Genomic DNA, 7,824 nt, shown 5'->3' with positions numbered 1-7,824 from the left:
GAGGACAAGGGAAAGCAAAACCCTAGGGTTATAAAAAACAAGCTAGAAGAAATGTTATCAAAAGCTCGTTATGCATGGTCACAATTTGCAGCAAAATACAATCCTTTGGAAAGTGAAAGGATCTGCTCTTTCTTGTAACTTGACTTTGGAACCCGTGGCAACAAACCACACAGATCAGCAGTCCCTCCTTTGGGCAAATGTAGAAAACCACTCGCTAGTTCCTCCCCTATAAGCATCTCTCCCTGTGGCTCTACTCTGTTTTTAAAACTATTTTATTTTTGGTAAAAGTTAGGCTTACCAAGCTAAATTTGTTAAAATTGCTGTCTATACTAACTTTGGAAGCAGCTCTAAAATCAAACTGGTGTATCACGTGTAATAAGGTGGAGGAACGTAACTTTATTAACAGTTGGCACCAGGATTTCTCTCAGAAAAGGGGAAAAAATTGACTTCGGAAAATACTCTGATAAGAGTAAGGAAAGAAGAAAGCCGGGGAGGAGCTTGGGTGTGGGCGGAACGTTTCTGAGACAAAGGGAGCAATTTGGCCCTAACTTCGCAGCCGGGAGCCAGGAGAGCCAGGGGAGGGGGAGAGAGAGGGGCTGGAGCCAATGAGAGCCGGAAAGCTGCTTGCGTCTTCTCCTCGTGACTCTTCCTTTTCACCCACCCGCCCAAATCTTCACTGAAATGACTGAAAGGAGTAAAGATTTGGTTCAAGTTCCCCCTCCTTCCCCCTCCCTCTAAGTACAGGGCTGTGTTTTGTGTCTGGATCAATTGGGTAGAATAGCGATAACTTGTGGGGCCCTGGGAGTATAGAGGCAGAGAAAAGCCTCTGAAAGTAAGCTTTCAGGGATTTTTGGATTTGTGAGGTGGCCTCTGTACTCTCACATATCTAGGTGGGCTTACTGAAATATCTGAGGGAGCTAGAGAGCCCCTGATGGCATCTTGGTTCAACCAGCTGCTTTATGGGTGGAATCACTGCCTGGTAATAGTGCTGTCATCTGTGGGAACCTGCTGTGTATGGTCTTAAACTCCTTCATGGACAGGTACTTGGAGACGTGACTATAAACACCAGCCATCACTTCTAGTTGTTTCTGCAGTTCTTGAACTTAGCCAGAATTCATCAAAATATTACCTTAAGTGGTGCTGATGGAAGAAAGCAGGAAAACAATTTTTTAAAAGTAGAATAACAAAGGACTTTAAGGTCCTAGCCTTATATTGTGTAAACCCCAATGACACCAGTTTTTTCAAAATTAGTTAAAAATCCTTGAGACTGAGGGATAAGTTCAGAACAAAAATAGGTTCTAATTCTTCATTAGCCAAGGGGCAAATGGAGGAGGGTCAGCACGCTGAACCCTTTGCACTCTACTATCATATCTGTTCTAGGCTTAAATTTAGGAAACCACAATATAAACCAATGGACAAAGGGAAAAAACTGTATTTGACCATGGTCCACAGTGGCCTTAGACTTTTGGGGTATGAACATAATAATGGTCTATCACCCAAAGAAATGGTTCCATGTGTACTGAATATTTCCTCTGACTGGAATGCTCTTACCCAAGGTTTTGGATGAGACACCTTCCCCGACTACCCCTTAAAAGTTTTCCACTCCTGCTTCTTTGGCTGTAGGACAATGCCTGGCAGGTAATTGGAACTCAGTAAATATTTGTTCAATTTTTGATGGATATCACTCTATGTCTCTTCTGAAGAGATTACCAAAATCCTCATAGATCGCTACAAATATAGTGTGGATACTTTCACAAAGGAAACACATACTGTGGGATACTGTGGCTGGTATGTTCATCTAATTACTTTTTATTATCATCCTAATCTTGGATCATGTAAACGGTGATCACTTTGTACCCGTCACTTTGCAAGAAAAAAATTCACAATTATAGTCTCTCTGCACTCAAAATAAATCTACAGATTCAATTAAATGATATAGTGGTAGAGTTCAGTTTGGATTTGGAGGAATGTTTGATATTCAATTTTAGTTTTAGATTAATAGCATTATTAGATTATATTCTTGGATCATTAGAAGATTGGTTTGCTTTTTTCAATTAAAAATTTGAGAAATTCAATGGTAGAAGTTAGATGGAAATGTCGATTTATAAGATTTAGCAAGACTTAATATTTTTTATTTAAAATTTATTTGATAGGAAATACATAAATGTATTAAAAATGAGAATGAATAACAAAAATGTTTTTTAGCTTCGTATTATGGATAATTAAGATAAGCTATTTCAGAATTAACACAAATGTGCTATTTTAGGAAACGAACTTTTTTCCTACTTCATACTCTATTGCTTTGATTTTTGAGGATGTTATTTGTCTGTGATTTGTCTTAGGAACCATGTTTTATAATGTAACTAGACTTGTTAGACATGCAAATCTTAACTTTTATTCTATGTATATAATTTCTCTACTTCCATTTGAGAAAAATAGCAAAAGCCTTGCTGAATTAAACTGAATACAGAAAAGAAGAAGAAGAAAAGAAAAGGAAATGAAAGAAGGTTCTAGAAACTTTTCAAAATTTCCTTTCTGGAATTGGTGTGTGCATATTTATTACCAATGAGGTAAAGAAAAAAGTATATTCAGGTGTTCATCCATGTAAAAAATTGTTTTGGTTTTGTCTCCAAAAAAGTACAGTAAGTATTTTAACTATTTCTGCACAAAAATTATCCCCAAATTTAGCGACTTAAGATAATAATAAATATTTATTATCTCTCACAGTTTCTGTGAGGAGTTAAGCTGGGGCTTAGGTGGGTGGTTCTGGTTGTAGGTCACACATGAAATGACAGTCAAATGTTGATCAGAGCTGCAGTCATTTGAAGGCTTGATTGGGGCTGGAGAATCTGCTTCCAAGAGGGTTTTCTCACAAGGCTGGCCAATTGGTGCTGGTTGTTGGCAGGAGGCCTGGCTCCCTGTCATGTATTTCTTTCCATAGAGATGCTTGAGCTTTTTTTTTTTTTTTACAACATGGTCACTGATTTTTCCAGAGCAAGTAATCCAAGTGAGCAATGTGGAAATCACGCTGTTTTTAATGACCAAACCTCAGAAGCCATATACATCACTTTTGCCATCTTGTACTGGTCCCACAAGCAACCGTGATTGATGTGGAAAGGGACTACATGAGGACCACTGGGGGTCATTTTATAGGCTGGCCACCACAGTAAGAAATAACCTGGTTATCTTAAAACCTACCACTGCTATCAGTTTTGAATTGATCACCAATATTCACTAAAAGTACTTTGTAAATTATGGGGGAGAGGTATGGGGAACAAATGAAAATAACATTTGGCCAAAAGTCTGAGAAGTGTATAAATAACATCCCTCCTCCCTAAACTATGAAAATAGAATATTACCACATTGATTAAAGCAAATAAGTAAATACTGTCAAATCTGTTTCATAAGATTATAAACATATTTTGCTTTTGGTAGAGATCAGATGATTGAAGAGAAAATATAGAAAAAAGGGAAGATTAGAAAAACAAGTAATAGGGACCTGAGAAAGGAAAAAGTAATAGAAGAAGAGACGAGGAAAGGAAAAAACAATAAAGTGAATAAAATGGAAGAGATAATGGCAAAAGATGCAGAAGACAAAGGCATGGAAATAAAAGTCAAAAGAAGTGTAGGAAAAAAAGATTATCTGAACCAAAGAGAGAAGGAAGTAACAGGAAGATCACGAGACGAGAGGAGAGAACAGTAAAGGGAAAAAAAAGAAGAAAAGAAAAAGGGAGATTATGTTTCTCATTCTTTTCCTCTATCAGACTTTATGTCCTTCTTCACCTCAGAACAGGACCAAAGGCTTGTGGCCTCATTCTTGGTTTTCTCATTTTGTTTTCCTAGCTTCTCTGGGAACTTTAACGCTTGGTTCCCAGAAGTCTGATTTTCAGATTGTTGCTCAGGCTGAGTTGGATAACAATGTCTAGAGAGGCGAGTGGAATGGCCATTTTGTTTACTATCTAACTTGTCCTTTCTAAGTGCACGCTATCTTGGATAATAGTTTTTCAAAAATATTGAAAAAAATATAATTTCTCAGAATGAAAAAAAAAGACACAAGCAAATGTTTTTCTGAGAGAATTTTGGTTCTGTAAAAACTTATTACCTTATTTGGGTTTGGTTCCCTTTGTATTTCTGTAGATTAGTGAAGTTCATTTTGAGTGTTTGATTCAGAGTTCACTTAAGTTCAGGTTTCTGCTTCAATTTGTGTTTCTACAGTCAAAGCAAAATTCTGATGAAAAAAAAAAATACTCAGCTGGCAGGTTTCTTGGCCAATACTTAATTTTTTTTTTAAAAAAGTACAGGCATTACATAATTTGTGCTGCAATAATGTTTAACTTACAGACTTAAGGGAATTTTGGATAACCACTCTTCAAATATTGAAATATTAAGTGAGTAAATTGGTATCTGTTCTTTTCATTCATTTTCAGTGTACTTTCTGATGTACAAGTTAACTCACAAAGGTACATTTAATCAAAACAACTGATAGCATATAGAACTTTCTTTATAAAACGTCTCCTGACCCCACCTCCCCAACCTAACTTATTTTTCAAAAAATTGTTTAAATTTTTTTTTTCAAATAAGTCATACATTTGCAAAGTTCAAAATTCTTCCTGCTTGGAGTTCATTGGACATCTCGAATTTTGTGTTTGATATCCATCATCATTTGGGAAATATCTTTATTTTTTTATTTTTTCATTTTATCCCTCCTCCCAACCCCATGGCTTTTTTGTGTGCTGTCTGCTCTCTGTGTCCATTCACTGTGCGTTCTTCTGTGTCTGTATTTATTTTAATTTATACCCCCCCTTGCGGCTTGCTTGCTGTCTGCTCTCTGTGTCCATTCACTGCGTATTCATTTGTGTTTTTTCTTGTCTCCCTTTTTGTTGCATGGCCTTGCTGAGTCGGCTCTCCATGGTGATTGCAGGCCAGTAGCACTCTGTGGCACTTGCAGGCCAGGTGGCACTCCACGGCACCCGGGCCAGCGGCCCTTCACAGCATGCGGGCCGGCCTGCCTTCACAAGGAGGCCTTGGGACGCGAACCCAGGGCCTCCCATATGGTAGACGAGTACCCAACTGATTGAACCACAGGTGCTTCCTGCCATTCTTATTCTTTTTAATATACTTCTGGAACTCTGGTTAGAGGCTTGGTACTTTCTCACTCTATTTTCCATGCCTTTTAACCTTTCTTTCTTGTTTTACATCTCTTCATCTCTGTGTGCTTCTAGACAATTTCTTCTGACCTATACCCCATTTCAATAATCCTTTCTTCAACTATGCCTAATGCTGTTAAATCTATCCATTTAGTTTTTAATTATAATTATTAGAGTTGTAAATTATTGAGGTTTAGTTAGATTCTTTTTCAAATTCTCTTGGTAATTCTATATAGCTTATTATTATCTGGATGTCTTTTCAAGCTTGACTTTTATTTAATAGAGTAAGCATAGTCATTTTTAAATCTAGATCTGATAATCCCAGAATCAGAAGCTTTTTTATGTATTTTTAATTTATTTTTATAAGATACTTAGGTTACATAAAATGTTACATAAATAAATGTAAGTGGTTCCCATATGCCTCACTCCCCACACCTCTTATTTTCCCCCACACTAAGCAACTTCTTTCATTAGTATGTTGCATTCATTGCAATTGATGAAAACATTTTGAAGCATTGCTACTAAGCATGGATTATAGTTTACATTGTAGTTTACACTCTCTCCCCCTAAATTTTGTATGTTATGGCAGGATATATAATGGCCTCTATCTGTTGTTGCAATGTTATTCAGGACAATTCCAAGTCTTCAAAATGCCCCCATTTGAAAATGTCTGTATTTTATTCTCCACTCCACCTCTAATAAGAGGGGGCTTCAATCCCATATGACTGATGGATGGGACTCTCTTGCTTGCAGTTGTAGACTCTCTTGGTTCCTTGGTATGGTGGTTGTCCATCTTTGCCTCCTTGTTAGTTGTCCTGGGTGAGTCTAATGAACAGGAGAGTAGGTGTTGCAATTGTGCTGAGTCTCAGGGCCCAGGTGGCACATGGATAGTCCAGAGATTCAGGTCTCTTGGATGTACACCTACTGTATTAGTCAGTCAAAGGGGTGCTGATGCAAAATACCAGAAATTTGTTGGGTGTTATAAAGGGTACTTATTTGGGGTAGAAGCTTACAGTTATCAGGTTGTAAAGCATAAGTTAATTCCCTCACCAAAGTCTATTTCCACATGTTGGAGCAAGATGGCTGCTGACGTCTGTGAGGGTTCAGGCTTTCTGGGTTCCTCTGGGCTCAGCTCCTCTGTTTCCTCCACAAGGTCAGCTATAGACTATCATGTGAACAGCTCTGTCTCTTTCCCTACTTCAGCATTAAACTCCAACATCAGATACCCTCAACTCTGTTCTTTGCCATGCCCTAATCATAACTCAATCATGCCTAGGTACAGATCAGATTACAAACATAATCCAATATCTATTTTTGGAATTCATAACCATATCAAACTGCTATACCTACCAACTCCAGCACCAAATGTAGGTTCAAATAAAAGGGACAGAAGAGACATGTAGAGGATTCACATCTGAGTCCAACTCTGTCACATTCGGGAGCACAAACTTCAAAGTAGGGTCTACTGGCAAGGCACCAAACTCTAGAGCTTTCTGCCATGTCTCGAGGACCTGGGTGTCTCCAGAGCACTCAGGAGCTCCACTATTTAGGTTAGTATCTATTTTGGCAGTCTATGAAATCCTGCTGAGACATGCTTAAGTGTTACCTCTCTTATGACCTCCCAACTCACTTTGACGTCTCTTAGCCATATAAATTCATCTGTCTTTACATTTTCCTCTTTTTATTCAAGATCTTTTTCCAGTTGCATTACCAGCCAGTGCTTGGTAGTAATCCCTTGGTACCAGGGAGGCTCATCCCTGGGAGTTGTGTCTCATGCTGGGGGGAACAGAAGTTTTGTAGTTATGCTTTCTGTTACTTCTGCAAGTTCTTGTTCCAGTACTTTTGTTTCATTGAGGACAGTGAGCTGCTCATTTTCTTTGAAAAATTATTTGTCAGCCTTTTCCAAGGTCTGAAAGATGTGGGTTTTTCCGGTGGGAATTTATGTTTGCTTCTGCTGGATACCTGGGAACACCAATAATTGACTTTTTCTTGGATCATTCAGGTTGTATCAATTTGGGCTGCACATCCCCATGAGGGCTTGCTTGTCATTACAGTTTATCAGGTAATTTCCTCTTCTTTATTCTCTTTAGCACTTTTCCTTGCAGTCCCGTGGGGATGGGGTAGTGAGTTTATTTTTGGTTCTTCCTCATACCAGTTCTTTGGAATCTAGGCATCATATCACATTTTCCAAGAAGGATCTGGGCTTTGTCTTCTGTCCCTCCACATCTCCTGAGGTCATAGAAACCAAGGTTGAGATATTGGTCTGGTTTGGCAAGTGCCCTTGGTGTCCTGCTCACTTTTATGGGTTCTCATCTTCACTAAGGTATTGGCCTATGACCCCTTCCTAGCGTTCCTTTGATACTTTTAAGATTTTGCTAATGTTTTATCTACTATTTTCATTTGGAGGGTTGTTTCAGATATCTATTCCACTTTATTACTGGAAATGGAAGTTCTCATACAAAATTCAACTGTTCTAAGTGATTTTCAATTTTAAGCCATTAAGAAAGCCTGTCCCTACTCTATGAGGTAGGTACTATTGTGATTCTTATTTTATAGGTTAGAAAACCAAAGCACAGGGATGTTAAATAACTTCTACAAACTCATATATCTACTAAGTGGCAGAGATAGGATTTGAATCCAGTGAGGTTGGTTCTATCATCTGGTTGCTTTTTTTAAA

Source organism: Dasypus novemcinctus, chromosome 12 (assembly GCF_030445035.2).
Source record: "Dasypus novemcinctus isolate mDasNov1 chromosome 12, mDasNov1.1.hap2, whole genome shotgun sequence".
NCBI classification, from domain to species: Eukaryota; Metazoa; Chordata; class Mammalia; order Cingulata; family Dasypodidae; genus Dasypus; species Dasypus novemcinctus.
The sequence above is the reverse complement of the archived record's forward strand: the minus strand, read 5'-3'. Positions refer to the sequence as shown.